Source organism: Osmerus mordax, chromosome 11, assembly GCF_038355195.1.
Source record: "Osmerus mordax isolate fOsmMor3 chromosome 11, fOsmMor3.pri, whole genome shotgun sequence".
In the NCBI taxonomy this organism is placed as follows: Eukaryota; Metazoa; Chordata; class Actinopteri; order Osmeriformes; family Osmeridae; genus Osmerus; species Osmerus mordax.
The window spans coordinates 179,779-192,206 of NC_090060.1; the positions used below are offsets into that span (position 1 = coordinate 179,779).

The 12,428-nt window shown below is 48.4% G+C and overlaps 20 non-coding genes across 20 annotated transcripts; all 20 read right to left on the reverse strand.

Annotated features, from left to right (window-relative positions):
* Positions 1 to 2,359: 2,359 nt before the first annotated feature.
* trnag-ucc (transfer RNA glycine (anticodon UCC)) lies at positions 2,360 to 2,431 on the reverse strand. Its single transcript has one exon. It is a non-coding gene; the product is annotated as a tRNA-Gly (tRNA).
* A 363-nt stretch (positions 2,432 to 2,794) lies between these two features.
* trnal-uag (transfer RNA leucine (anticodon UAG)) lies at positions 2,795 to 2,876 on the reverse strand. The gene has a single exon. It is a non-coding gene; the product is annotated as a tRNA-Leu (tRNA).
* Positions 2,877 to 3,437: 561 nt separating this feature from the next.
* trnal-uag (transfer RNA leucine (anticodon UAG)) lies at positions 3,438 to 3,519 on the reverse strand. The gene has a single exon. It is a non-coding gene; the product is annotated as a tRNA-Leu (tRNA).
* A 126-nt stretch (positions 3,520 to 3,645) lies between these two features.
* On the reverse strand, positions 3,646 to 3,717 carry trnag-ucc (transfer RNA glycine (anticodon UCC)). Its single transcript has one exon. It is a non-coding gene; the product is annotated as a tRNA-Gly (tRNA).
* Positions 3,718 to 4,080: 363 nt separating this feature from the next.
* trnal-uag (transfer RNA leucine (anticodon UAG)) lies at positions 4,081 to 4,162 on the reverse strand. Its single transcript has one exon. It is a non-coding gene; the product is annotated as a tRNA-Leu (tRNA).
* A 786-nt stretch (positions 4,163 to 4,948) lies between these two features.
* On the reverse strand, positions 4,949 to 5,030 carry trnal-uag (transfer RNA leucine (anticodon UAG)). Its single transcript has one exon. It is a non-coding gene; the product is annotated as a tRNA-Leu (tRNA).
* A 126-nt stretch (positions 5,031 to 5,156) lies between these two features.
* Positions 5,157 to 5,228, reverse strand: trnag-ucc (transfer RNA glycine (anticodon UCC)). Its single transcript has one exon. It is a non-coding gene; the product is annotated as a tRNA-Gly (tRNA).
* Positions 5,229 to 5,591: 363 nt separating this feature from the next.
* trnal-uag (transfer RNA leucine (anticodon UAG)) lies at positions 5,592 to 5,673 on the reverse strand. The gene has a single exon. It is a non-coding gene; the product is annotated as a tRNA-Leu (tRNA).
* A 786-nt stretch (positions 5,674 to 6,459) lies between these two features.
* trnal-uag (transfer RNA leucine (anticodon UAG)) lies at positions 6,460 to 6,541 on the reverse strand. The gene has a single exon. It is a non-coding gene; the product is annotated as a tRNA-Leu (tRNA).
* Positions 6,542 to 6,667: 126 nt separating this feature from the next.
* On the reverse strand, positions 6,668 to 6,739 carry trnag-ucc (transfer RNA glycine (anticodon UCC)). The gene has a single exon. It is a non-coding gene; the product is annotated as a tRNA-Gly (tRNA).
* A 363-nt stretch (positions 6,740 to 7,102) lies between these two features.
* Positions 7,103 to 7,184, reverse strand: trnal-aag (transfer RNA leucine (anticodon AAG)). The gene has a single exon. It is a non-coding gene; the product is annotated as a tRNA-Leu (tRNA).
* A 562-nt stretch (positions 7,185 to 7,746) lies between these two features.
* On the reverse strand, positions 7,747 to 7,828 carry trnal-uag (transfer RNA leucine (anticodon UAG)). The gene has a single exon. It is a non-coding gene; the product is annotated as a tRNA-Leu (tRNA).
* A 786-nt stretch (positions 7,829 to 8,614) lies between these two features.
* Positions 8,615 to 8,696, reverse strand: trnal-uag (transfer RNA leucine (anticodon UAG)). The gene has a single exon. It is a non-coding gene; the product is annotated as a tRNA-Leu (tRNA).
* A 561-nt stretch (positions 8,697 to 9,257) lies between these two features.
* On the reverse strand, positions 9,258 to 9,339 carry trnal-uag (transfer RNA leucine (anticodon UAG)). Its single transcript has one exon. It is a non-coding gene; the product is annotated as a tRNA-Leu (tRNA).
* Positions 9,340 to 10,125: 786 nt separating this feature from the next.
* On the reverse strand, positions 10,126 to 10,207 carry trnal-uag (transfer RNA leucine (anticodon UAG)). Its single transcript has one exon. It is a non-coding gene; the product is annotated as a tRNA-Leu (tRNA).
* A 126-nt stretch (positions 10,208 to 10,333) lies between these two features.
* On the reverse strand, positions 10,334 to 10,405 carry trnag-ucc (transfer RNA glycine (anticodon UCC)). The gene has a single exon. It is a non-coding gene; the product is annotated as a tRNA-Gly (tRNA).
* Positions 10,406 to 10,768: 363 nt separating this feature from the next.
* Positions 10,769 to 10,850, reverse strand: trnal-uag (transfer RNA leucine (anticodon UAG)). Its single transcript has one exon. It is a non-coding gene; the product is annotated as a tRNA-Leu (tRNA).
* Positions 10,851 to 11,636: 786 nt separating this feature from the next.
* Positions 11,637 to 11,718, reverse strand: trnal-uag (transfer RNA leucine (anticodon UAG)). The gene has a single exon. It is a non-coding gene; the product is annotated as a tRNA-Leu (tRNA).
* A 126-nt stretch (positions 11,719 to 11,844) lies between these two features.
* trnag-ucc (transfer RNA glycine (anticodon UCC)) lies at positions 11,845 to 11,916 on the reverse strand. The gene has a single exon. It is a non-coding gene; the product is annotated as a tRNA-Gly (tRNA).
* Positions 11,917 to 12,279: 363 nt separating this feature from the next.
* On the reverse strand, positions 12,280 to 12,361 carry trnal-uag (transfer RNA leucine (anticodon UAG)). The gene has a single exon. It is a non-coding gene; the product is annotated as a tRNA-Leu (tRNA).
* Between the last annotated feature and the right edge of the window lie 67 nt (positions 12,362 to 12,428).

Here is a 12,428-nt window from a genome sequence, read left to right on the forward strand (position 1 = left end):
CTGCCACAAACATTATATAGGAGAAACCGGCTCTTCAATAGACACTAGACTCAAACAACATCTGTACAACATCTCACGGGCACATCTACAAACAACACTCGTCACACACTTCCAGGAGCACCCCGTCACTCACCTCATCATATCTGGTGTGGAGTCGGGGTCCGGGTGGTCCAGTGGACAGCGGAAACACGCCGAAAGAAAATGGATCACACAGCTAAACACAATTACACCCCTGGGACTGAATGAAAAAACATAACACTCCTCACCTCATACAAGACCTGCTTCACTCAATGAATAAATTACACCTTCAACAACACTTACCTTGATCAGCACCATCCACTCCAATCCTCAGCACCATCCACTCAGTCACCACCACCACACAGCACCTGCAAAAGACAAAAAAACACACACATTATTTCTCAACACATTTTTTTGTATTTCTGTTTTCCATTCTTTTGTTATATTTTAAAACACAGAAATAATAGGCCCGTGCTCCTTAGGACCACCCAGTTTTTCTTTTAACCCTACCCTAACCCAAACCTAACCCTAACCCTAACCCAACCCCTCGGACCCCATACCCAACCCCAACCCTCCCTGTAACCCCACCCCTCCCTTTAACCATAGGCCTAAACCCAACCCTCCCCCTAAAAGTCCCTCCGACCCCATACCCAACCCCAACCCTCCCTGTAACCCCACCCCTCCCTTTAACCCTAGGCCTAAACCCAACCCTCCCTTTAAAAGTCCCTCCGACCCCATACCCAACCCCAACCTTCCCTGTAACCCCACCCCTCCCTTTAACCCTAGGCCTAAACCCAACTTTAAAAGTCCCTTCAACCCGCCCTTTAACCCCACCCTGCCTTCCCATTCCCACCCTTCCTTTAATCCCCTTCCTAGTTCCCCACTGGGTGTTGACCCACCCTTTAATCCCACCACCCTTCCCAACCCGCCCTTTAATTCCACCCTGCCTTCCCATCCCCACCCTACCTTTAATACCCTCCCTAGTTCCCCACGGAATGTTGACCCGCCCTTTAACCCCACCATTTTTCCCGATCCTGATTGTAACAACACTCAGGATTCTGTTTTCACCCCCCCGTCCCCACCACCCACAACCAACACCGGCACACCGTTCACCTCAGACACCATCACGGACTCGTTGATTATCATTCCCCTAGTCACCACTTTTTCACATAAAACTCGACCCCTACAACATGCATTCAAACACAACTTCACCACGGCTCAACGCACATACCCCGCACTAAAACCCTACAAGATCATTTCAGCATACAGGAAAAATAAAAGCTTAAAGGACATACTCATACACACCAAATTCAGCACCATGCCCTCTCCAGCAGCCAAACCTCATACACTTCATTATAAATACAGAAAATTCATTACAAACCCTCACAGTCACACATCAGCTCCAGTCCCGGACAACCTCACCTTACAAACCTCCAATGCAGTATACATCATCACCTGCACCCTCTGTCACAAACACTACATAGGAGAAACCGGTTCATCAATAGACACTAGGCTCAAACAACACCTATACAACATCTCACGGGCACACCTACAAACAACACTCGTCACACACTTCCAGGAGCACCCCGTCACTCACCTCATCATATCTGGTGTGGAGTCGGGGTCCAGGTGGTCCAGTGGACAGCGGAAACACGCCGAAAGAAAATGGATCACACAGTTAAACACAATTACACCCCTGGGACTGAATGAAAAAACATAACACTCTTCATCTCATACAAGACCTGCTTCACTCAATAAATAAATTAACACTTACCTTGATCAGCACCATCCACTCATCCATCGTCACACAGCATCTGTAAAAGAACAAACACATTACTTCACAACACTTTGGAACATATACATGTACACACTCATACATATTCTTACGCATACATGACCTAAAGTAATATACACACACATAACTTACCTGACTATATATCCATACACACGCACACACTTACATACTGGCACATAGATCTACACACTAAAGAACAAATTCAACAACACCTACCTTGGTCCTCCAATCCTCAGCACCATCCACTCAGCCACCACCACACAGCACCTGTAAAAGAAAACACACACATTATTTCACAACACATTTTTTTGTATTTCTGTTTTCCCTCCTGTCCTTTGTTATATATTTTTTTAAACACAGAAATGATAGGCCCGCGCTTTTTAAGACCATCCAGTTTTTCTTTTTAACTCCACCCTAACCCAAACCCTAACCCTAGCCCCCCGAGCTCTTCTCGATGCTGATCGTTCGTCCGGGAGCTCAGGTGACATTCTTAATGCCTGGAAGCGGTTGAAAGTCACAAGATAAAACACATCTCTCTCAAGGTTCTGCATTGGCCGGGAATCGAACCCGGGTCAACTGCTTGGAAGGCAGCTATGCTTGCCACTATACCACCAATGCCCACAACAGCCTCCATGATCACACAGCATTTCGAGGGACGGTTCACCTTTCCACACCACCTACTGACGTCCAACTAGTAAGAAATTGCCCTAAGCCTGGTTTACACTTCTGTAGAGTTTGGAACACGTGGCCTAATTGTGATGTGTTCGACCGTCACAAGAGACGAGATACCTCTCCACGGTCTGTATTGGCTGGGGATTGAACCCTGTCAACTTCAAGGAAAAAAGTTGCCACTGTAGTTGCCACTATAACTACTATGCCCCAAAAAATCATATACAATCGCACATGTCGAGCCACAGTTCACTTTTTCAAACCCACTTACTGACTTCAAAGCAATGTGACGGCGTTAGCACCCTTCAAAAGTGGCAGCGGTGGGATTTGAACCCACGCCTCCGGAGAGACTGGAGCCTAAATCCAGCGCCTTGGACCGCTCGGCCACGCTACCACTTTGTCAGGTCTTAGCCCCAGGGCTCTTCCCAAAGCTGATCGATCGTCGAGGAGCTCACGTGACATTCTTAATGCCTGGAAGCGGTTGAAAGTCACAAGATAAAACACATCTCTCTCAAGGTTCTGCATTGGCCAGGAATCAAACCCTGGTCATCTGCTTGGAAGGCAGCTATGCTTGCCGCTAAACCACCGATGCCCACAACAGCCTCCGTGATCGCACAGCATTTCGAGGGACGGTTCACCTTTCCACACCACCTACTGACGTCCAACTAGTAAGAAATCGCCCTAAGCCTGGTTTACACTTCTGCGGAGTTTGGAACACGTGGCCTAATTGTGATGTGTTCGACCGTCACAAGAGACGAGATACCTCTCCACGGTCTGTATTGGCTGGGGATTGAACCCCGTCAACTTCAAGGAAAAAAGTTGCCTCTGTAGTTGCCACTAAACCTACGATGCCCCAAAATATCATATACAATCACACAAGTCGAGCCACAGTTAACTTTTTCAAAACCACTTACTGACTTCAAAGCAATGTGACGGCGTTAGCACCCTACAAAAGTGGCAGCGGTGGGATTTGAACCCACGCCTCCGGAGAGACTGGAGCCTAAATCCAGCGCCTTGGACCGCTCGGCCACGCTACCACGTTGTCAGGTCTTAGCCCCCGGGCTCTTCCCAAAGCTGATCAATCGTCGAGGAGCTCACGTGACATTCTTAATGCCTGGAAGCGGTTGAAAGTCACAAGATAAAACACATCTCTCTCAAGGTTCTGCATTGGCCGGGAATCGAACCCGGGTCAACTGCTTGGAAGGCAGCTATGCTTGCCACTATACCACCAATGCCCACAACCGCCTCCATGATCGCACAGCATTTCGAGGGACGGTTCACCTTTCCACACCACCTACTGACGTCCAACTAGTAAGAAATCGCCCTAAGCCTGGTTTACACTTCTGCGGAGTTTGGAACACGTGGCCTAATTGTGATGTGTTCGACCGTCACAAGAGACGAGATACCTCTCCACGGTCTGTATTGGCTGGGGATTGAACCCTGTCAACTTCAAGGAAAAAAGTTGCCACTGTAGTTGCCACTATAACTACGATGCCCCAAAAAATCATATACAATCGCACATGTCGAGCCACAGTTCACTTTTTCAAACCCACTTACTGACTTCAAAGCAATGGGACGGCGTTAGCACCCTACAAAAGTGGCAGTGGTGGGATTTGAACCCACGCCTCCGGAGAGACTGGAGCCTAAATCCAGCGCCTTGGACCGCTCGGCCACGCTACCACTTTGTCAGGTCTTAGCCCCAGGGCTCTTCCCAAAGCTGATCGATCGTCGAGGAGCTCACGTGACATTCTTAATGCCTGGAAGCGGTTGAACGTCACAAGATAAAACACATCTAACAATAGCCCTCCTAAATAGCTCTTAGAAATGAACTTTACGGCGCTTTATTTAACATTACCTCCATTCTTATTTATTATTTTGCTCATACTGGTACTATCTGTCCTTGTATTGTTTTTCTTTTTTGTCTTGTTGTTCTATTTGTGATGCTATAGCCTGCATGGAGAATACCAAATCAAATTCCTAGTATCTGTATACATGGCGAAATAAAGATTATTTGATTCTCTCTCAAGGTTCTGCATTGGCCAGGAATCGAACCCTGGTCATCTGCTTGGAAGGCAGCTATGCTTGCCACTATACCACCAATGCCCACAACAGCCTCCGTGATCGCACAGCATTTCGAGGGACGGTTCACCTTTCCACACCACCTACTGACGTCCAACTAGTAAGAAATCGCCCTAAGCCTGGTTTACACTTCTGCGGAGTTTGGAACACGTGGCCTAATTGTGATGTGTTCGACCGTCACAAGAGACGAGATACCTCTCCACGGTCTGTATTGGCTGGGGATTGAACCCCGTCAACTTCAAGGAAAAAAGTTGCCTCTGTAGTTGCCACTAAACCTACGATGCCCCAAAATATCATATACAATCACACAAGTCGAGCCACAGTTAACTTTTTCAAAACCACTTACTGACTTCAAAGCAATGTGACGGCGTTAGCACCCTACAAAAGTGGCAGCGGTGGGATTTGAACCCACGCCTCCGGAGAGACTGGAGCCTAAATCCAGCGCCTTGGACCGCTCGGCCACGCTACCACGTTGTCAGGTCTTAGCCCCCGGGCTCTTCCCAAAGCTGATCAATCGTCGAGGAGCTCACGTGACATTCTTAATGCCTGGAAGCGGTTGAAAGTCACAAGATAAAACACATCTCTCTCAAGGTTCTGCATTGGCCGGGAATCGAACCCGGGTCAACTGCTTGGAAGGCAGCTATGCTTGCCACTATACCACCAATGCCCACAACCGCCTCCATGATCGCACAGCATTTCGAGGGACGGTTCACCTTTCCACACCACCTACTGACGTCCAACTAGTAAGAAATCGCCCTAAGCCTGGTTTACACTTCTGCGGAGTTTGGAACACGTGGCCTAATTGTGATGTGTTCGACCGTCACAAGAGACGAGATACCTCTCCACGGTCTGTATTGGCTGGGGATTGAACCCCGTCAACTTCAAGGAAAAAAGTTGCCACTGTAGTTGCCACTATAACTACGATGCCCCAAAAAATCATATACAATCGCACATGTCGAGCCACAGTTCACTTTTTCAAACCCACTTACTGACTTCAAAGCAATGGGACGGCGTTAGCACCCTACAAAAGTGGCAGTGGTGGGATTTGAACCCACGCCTCCGGAGAGACTGGAGCCTAAATCCAGCGCCTTGGACCGCTCGGCCACGCTACCACTTTGTCAGGTCTTAGCCCCAGGGCTCTTCCCAAAGCTGATCGATCGTCGAGGAGCTCACGTGACATTCTTAATGCCTGGAAGCGGTTGAACGTCACAAGATAAAACACATCTAACAATAGCCCTCCTAAATAGCTCTTAGAAATGAACTTTACGGCGCTTTATTTAACATTACCTCCATTCTTATTTATTATTTTGCTCATACTGGTACTATCTGTCCTTGTATTGTTTTTCTTTTTTGTCTTGTTGTTCTATTTGTGATGCTATAGCCTGCATGGAGAATACCAAATCAAATTCCTAGTATCTGTATACATGGCGAAATAAAGATTATTTGATTCTCTCTCAAGGTTCTGCATTGGCCAGGAATCGAACCCTGGTCATCTGCTTGGAAGGCAGCTATGCTTGCCACTATACCACCAATGCCCACAACAGCCTCCGTGATCGCACAGCATTTCGAGGGACGGTTCACCTTTCCACACCACCTACTGACGTCCAACTAGTAAGAAATCGCCCTAAGCCTGGTTTACACTTCTGCGGAGTTTGGAACACGTGGCCTAATTGTGATGTGTTCGACCGTCACAAGAGACGAGATACCTCTCCACGGTCTGTATTGGCTGGGGATTGAACCCCGTCAACTTCAAGGAAAAAAGTTGCCTCTGTAGTTGCCACTAAACCTACGATGCCCCAAAATATCATATACAATCACACAAGTCGAGCCACAGTTAACTTTTTCAAAACCACTTACTGACTTCAAAGCAATGTGACGGCGTTAGCACCCTACAAAAGTGGCAGCGGTGGGATTTGAACCCACGCCTCCGGAGAGACTGGAGCCTAAATCCAGCGCCTTGGACCGCTCGGCCACGCTACCACGTTGTCAGGTCTTAGCCCCCGGGCTCTTCCCAAAGCTGATCAATCGTCGAGGAGCTCACGTGACATTCTTAATGCCTGGAAGCGGTTGAAAGTCACAAGATAAAACACATCTCTCTCAAGGTTCTGCATTGGCCGGGAATCGAACCCGGGTCAACTGCTTGGAAGGCAGCTATGCTTGCCACTATACCACCAATGCCCACAACCGCCTCCATGATCGCACAGCATTTCGAGGGACGGTTCACCTTTCCACACCACCTACTGACGTCCAACTAGTAAGAAATCGCCCTAAGCCTGGTTTACACTTCTGCGGAGTTTGGAACACGTGGCCTAATTGTGATGTGTTCGACCGTCACAAGAGACGAGATACCTCTCCACGGTCTGTATTGGCTGGGGATTGAACCCCGTCAACTTCAAGGAAAAAAGTTGCCACTGTAGTTGCCACTATAACTACGATGCCCCAAAAAATCATATACAATCGCACATGTCGAGCCACAGTTCACTTTTTCAAACCCACTTACTGACTTCAAAGCAATGGGACGGCGTTAGCACCCTACAAAAGTGGCAGTGGTGGGATTTGAACCCACGCCTCCGGAGAGACTGGAGCCTTAATCCAGCGCCTTGGACCGCTCGGCCACACTACCCAGTTGTCAGGTCTTTGCCTCCCGAGCTCTTCTCGAAGCTGATCGATGGTCCGGGAGCTCACGTGACATTCTTAATGCCTGGAAGCGGTTGAAAGTCACAAGATAAAACACATCTCTCTCAAGGTTCTGCATTGGCCAGGAATCAAACCCTGGTCATCTGCTTGGAAGGCAGCTATGCTTGCCGCTAAACCACCGATGCCCACAACAGCCTCCGTGATCGCACAGCATTTCGAGGGACGGTTCACCTTTCCACACCACCTACTGACGTCCAACTAGTAAGAAATTGCCCTAAGCCTGGTTTATACTTCTGCGGAGTTTGGAACACGTGGCCTAATCGTGATGCTATCGACCGTCACAAGAGACGAGATGCCTCTCCACGGTCTGTATTGGCTGGGGATTGAACCCCGTCAACTTCAAGGAAAAAAGTTGCCACTGTAGTTGCCACTATAAATACGATGCCCCAAAAAATCATATACTATCGCACATGTCGAGCCACAGTTCACTTTTTCAAACCCACTTACTGACTTCAAAGCAATGTGACGGCGTTAGCACCCTTCAAAAGTGGCAGCGGTGGGATTTGAACCCACGCCTCCGGAGAGACTGGAGCCTAAATCCAGCGCCTTGGACCGCTCGGCCACGCTACCACTTTGTCAGGTCTTAGCCCCCGGGCTCTTCCCAAAGCTGATCGATCGTCGAGGAGCTCACGTGACATTCTTAATGCCTGGAAGCGGTTGAACGTCACAAGATAAAACACATCTAACAATAGCCCTCCTAAATAGCTCTTAGAAATGAACTTTACGGCGCTTTATTTAACATTACCTCCATTCTTATTTATTATTTTGCTCATACTGGTACTATCTGTCCTTGTATTGTTTTTCTTTTTTGTCTTGTTGTTCTATTTGTGATGCTATAGCCTGCATGGAGAATACCAAATCAAATTCCTAGTATCTGTATACATGGCGAAATAAAGATTATTTGATTCTCTCTCAAGGTTCTGCATTGGCCAGGAATCGAACCCTGGTCATCTGCTTGGAAGGCAGCTATGCTTGCCGCTAAACCACCGATGCCCACAACAGCCTCCGTGATCGCACAGCATTTCGAGGGACGGTTCACCTTTCCACACCACCTACTGACGTCCAACTAGTAAGAAATCGCCCTAAGCCTGGTTTACACTTCTGCGGAGTTTGGAACACGTGGCCTAATTGTGATGTGTTCGACCGTCACAAGAGACGAGATACCTCTCCACGGTCTGTATTGGCTGGGGATTGAACCCCGTCAACTTCAAGGAAAAAAGTTGCCTCTGTAGTTGCCACTAAACCTACGATGCCCCAAAATATCATATACAATCACACAAGTCGAGCCACAGTTAACTTTTTCAAAACCACTTACTGACTTCAAAGCAATGTGACGGCGTTAGCACCCTACAAAAGTGGCAGCGGTGGGATTTGAACCCACGCCTCCGGAGAGACTGGAGCCTAAATCCAGCGCCTTGGACCGCTCGGCCACGCTACCACGTTGTCAGGTCTTAGCCCCCGGGCTCTTCCCAAAGCTGATCAATCGTCGAGGAGCTCACGTGACATTCTTAATGCCTGGAAGCGGTTGAAAGTCACAAGATAAAACACATCTCTCTCAAGGTTCTGCATTGGCCAGGAATCAAACCCTGGTCATCTGCTTGGAAGGCAGCTATGCTTGCCGCTAAACCACCGATGCCCACAACAGCCTCCGTGATCGCACAGCATTTCGAGGGACGGTTCACCTTTCCACACCACCTACTGACGTCCAACTAGTAAGAAATTGCCCTAAGCCTGGTTTATACTTCTGCGGAGTTTGGAACACGTGGCCTAATCGTGATGCTATCGACCGTCACAAGAGACGAGATGCCTCTCCACGGTCTGTATTGGCTGGGGATTGAACCCCGTCAACTTCAAGGAAAAAAGTTGCCACTGTAGTTGCCACTATAAATACGATGCCCCAAAAAATCATATACTATCGCACATGTCGAGCCACAGTTCACTTTTTCAAACCCACTTACTGACTTCAAAGCAATGTGACGGCGTTAGCACCCTTCAAAAGTGGCAGCGGTGGGATTTGAACCCACGCCTCCGGAGAGACTGGAGCCTAAATCCAGCGCCTTGGACCGCTCGGCCACGCTACCACTTTGTCAGGTCTTAGCCCCCGGGCTCTTCCCAAAGCTGATCGATCGTCGAGGAGCTCACGTGACATTCTTAATGCCTGGAAGCGGTTGAACGTCACAAGATAAAACACATCTAACAATAGCCCTCCTAAATAGCTCTTAGAAATGAACTTTACGGCGCTTTATTTAACATTACCTCCATTCTTATTTATTATTTTGCTCATACTGGTACTATCTGTCCTTGTATTGTTTTTCTTTTTTGTCTTGTTGTTCTATTTGTGATGCTATAGCCTGCATGGAGAATACCAAATCAAATTCCTAGTATCTGTATACATGGCGAAATAAAGATGATTTGAATCTCTCTCAAGGTTCTGCATTGGCCAGGAATCGAACCCTGGTCATCTGCTTGGAAGGCAGCTATGCTTGCCGCTAAACCACCGATGCCCACAACAGCCTCCGTGATCGCACAGCATTTCGAGGGACGGTTCACCTTTCCACACCACCTACTGACGTCCAACTAGTAAGAAATTGCCCTAAGCCTGGTTTATACTTCTGCGGAGTTTGGAACACGTGGCCTAATCGTGATGCTATCGACCGTCACAAGAGACGAGATGCCTTTCCACGGTCTGTATTGGCTGGGGATTGAACCCCGTCAACTTCAAGGAAAAAAGTTGCCACTGTAGTTGCCACTATAAATACGATGCCCCAAAAAATCATATACTATCGCACATGTCGAGCCACAGTTCACTTTTTCAAACCCACTTACTGACTTCAAAGCAATGTGACGGCGTTAGCACCCTACAAAAGTGGCAGCGGTGGGATTTGAACCCACGCCTCCGGAGAGACTGGAGCCTAAATCCAGCGCCTTGGACCGCTCGGCCACGCTACCCAGTTGTGAGGTTGTTTCCCCCGAGCTCTTCTCGATGCTGATCGTTCGTCCGGGAGCTCAGGTGACATTCTTAATGCCTGGAAGCGGTTGAAAGTCACAAGATAAAACACATCTCTCTCAAGGTTCTGCATTGGCCGGGAATCGAACCCGGGTCAACTGCTTGGAAGGCAGCTATGCTTGCCACTATACCACCAATGCCCACAACAGCCTCCATGATCACACAGCATTTCGAGGGACGGTTCACCTTTCCACACCACCTACTGACGTCCAACTAGTAAGAAATTGCCCTAAGCCTGGTTTACACTTCTGTAGAGTTTGGAACACGTGGCCTAATTGTGATGTGTTCGACCGTCACAAGAGACGAGATACCTCTCCACGGTCTGTATTGGCTGGGGATTGAACCCTGTCAACTTCAAGGAAAAAAGTTGCCACTGTAGTTGCCACTATAACTACGATGCCCCAAAAAATCATATACAATCGCACATGTCGAGCCACAGTTCACTTTTTCAAACCCACTTACTGACTTCAAAGCAATGTGACGGCGTTAGCACCCTTCAAAAGTGGCAGCGGTGGGATTTGAACCCACGCCTCCGGAGAGACTGGAGCCTAAATCCAGCGCCTTGGACCGCTCGGCCACGCTACCACTTTGTCAGGTCTTAGCCCCAGGGCTCTTCCCAAAGCTGATCGATCGTCGAGGAGCTCACGTGACATTCTTAATGCCTGGAAGCGGTTGAACGTCACAAGATAAAACACATCTAACAATAGCCCTCCTAAATAGCTCTTAGAAATGAACTTTACGGCGCTTTATTTAACATTACCTCCATTCTTATTTATTATTTTGCTCATACTGGTACTATCTGTCCTTGTATTGTTTTTCTTTTTTGTCTTGTTGTTCTATTTGTGATGCTATAGCCTGCATGGAGAATACCAAATCAAATTCCTAGTATCTGTATACATGGCGAAATAAAGATGATTTGAATCTCTCTCAAGGTTCTGCATTGGCCAGGAATCAAACCCTGGTCATCTGCTTGGAAGGCAGCTATGCTTGCCGCTAAACCACCGATGCCCACAACAGCCTCCGTGATCGCACAGCATTTCGAGGGACGGTTCACCTTTCCACACCACCTACTGACGTCCAACTAGTAAGAAATTGCCCTAAGCCTGGTTTATACTTCTGCGGAGTTTGGAACACGTGGCCTAATCGTGATGCTATCGACCGTCACAAGAGACGAGATGCCTTTCCACGGTCTGTATTGGCTGGGGATTGAACCCCGTCAACTTCAAGGAAAAAAGTTGCCACTGTAGTTGCCACTATAAATACGATGCCCCAAAAAATCATATACTATCGCACATGTCGAGCCACAGTTCACTTTTTCAAACCCACTTACTGACTTCAAAGCAATGTGACGGCGTTAGCACCCTACAAAAGTGGCAGCGGTGGGATTTGAACCCACGCCTCCGGAGAGACTGGAGCCTAAATCCAGCGCCTTGGACCGCTCGGCCACGCTACCCAGTTGTGAGGTTGTTTCCCCCGAGCTCTTCTCGATGCTGATCGTTCGTCCGGGAGCTCAGGTGACATTCTTAATGCCTGGAAGCGGTTGAAAGTCACAAGATAAAACACATCTCTCTCAAGGTTCTGCATTGGCCGGGAATCGAACCCGGGTCAACTGCTTGGAAGGCAGCTATGCTTGCCACTATACCACCAATGCCCACAACAGCCTCCATGATCACACAGCATTTCGAGGGACGGTTCACCTTTCCACACCACCTACTGACGTCCAACTAGTAAGAAATTGCCCTAAGCCTGGTTTACACTTCTGTAGAGTTTGGAACACGTGGCCTAATTGTGATGTGTTCGACCGTCACAAGAGACGAGATACCTCTCCACGGTCTGTATTGGCTGGGGATTGAACCCTGTCAACTTCAAGGAAAAAAGTTGCCACTGTAGTTGCCACTATAACTACGATGCCCCAAAAAATCATATACAATCGCACATGTCGAGCCACAGTTCACTTTTTCAAACCCACTTACTGACTTCAAAGCAATGTGACGGCGTTAGCACCCTTCAAAAGTGGCAGCGGTGGGATTTGAACCCACGCCTCCGGAGAGACTGGAGCCTAAATCCAGCGCCTTGGACCGCTCGGCCACGCTACCACTTTGTCAGGTCTTAGCCCCAGGGCTCTTCCCAAAGCTGATCGATCGTCGAGGAGCTCACGTGACA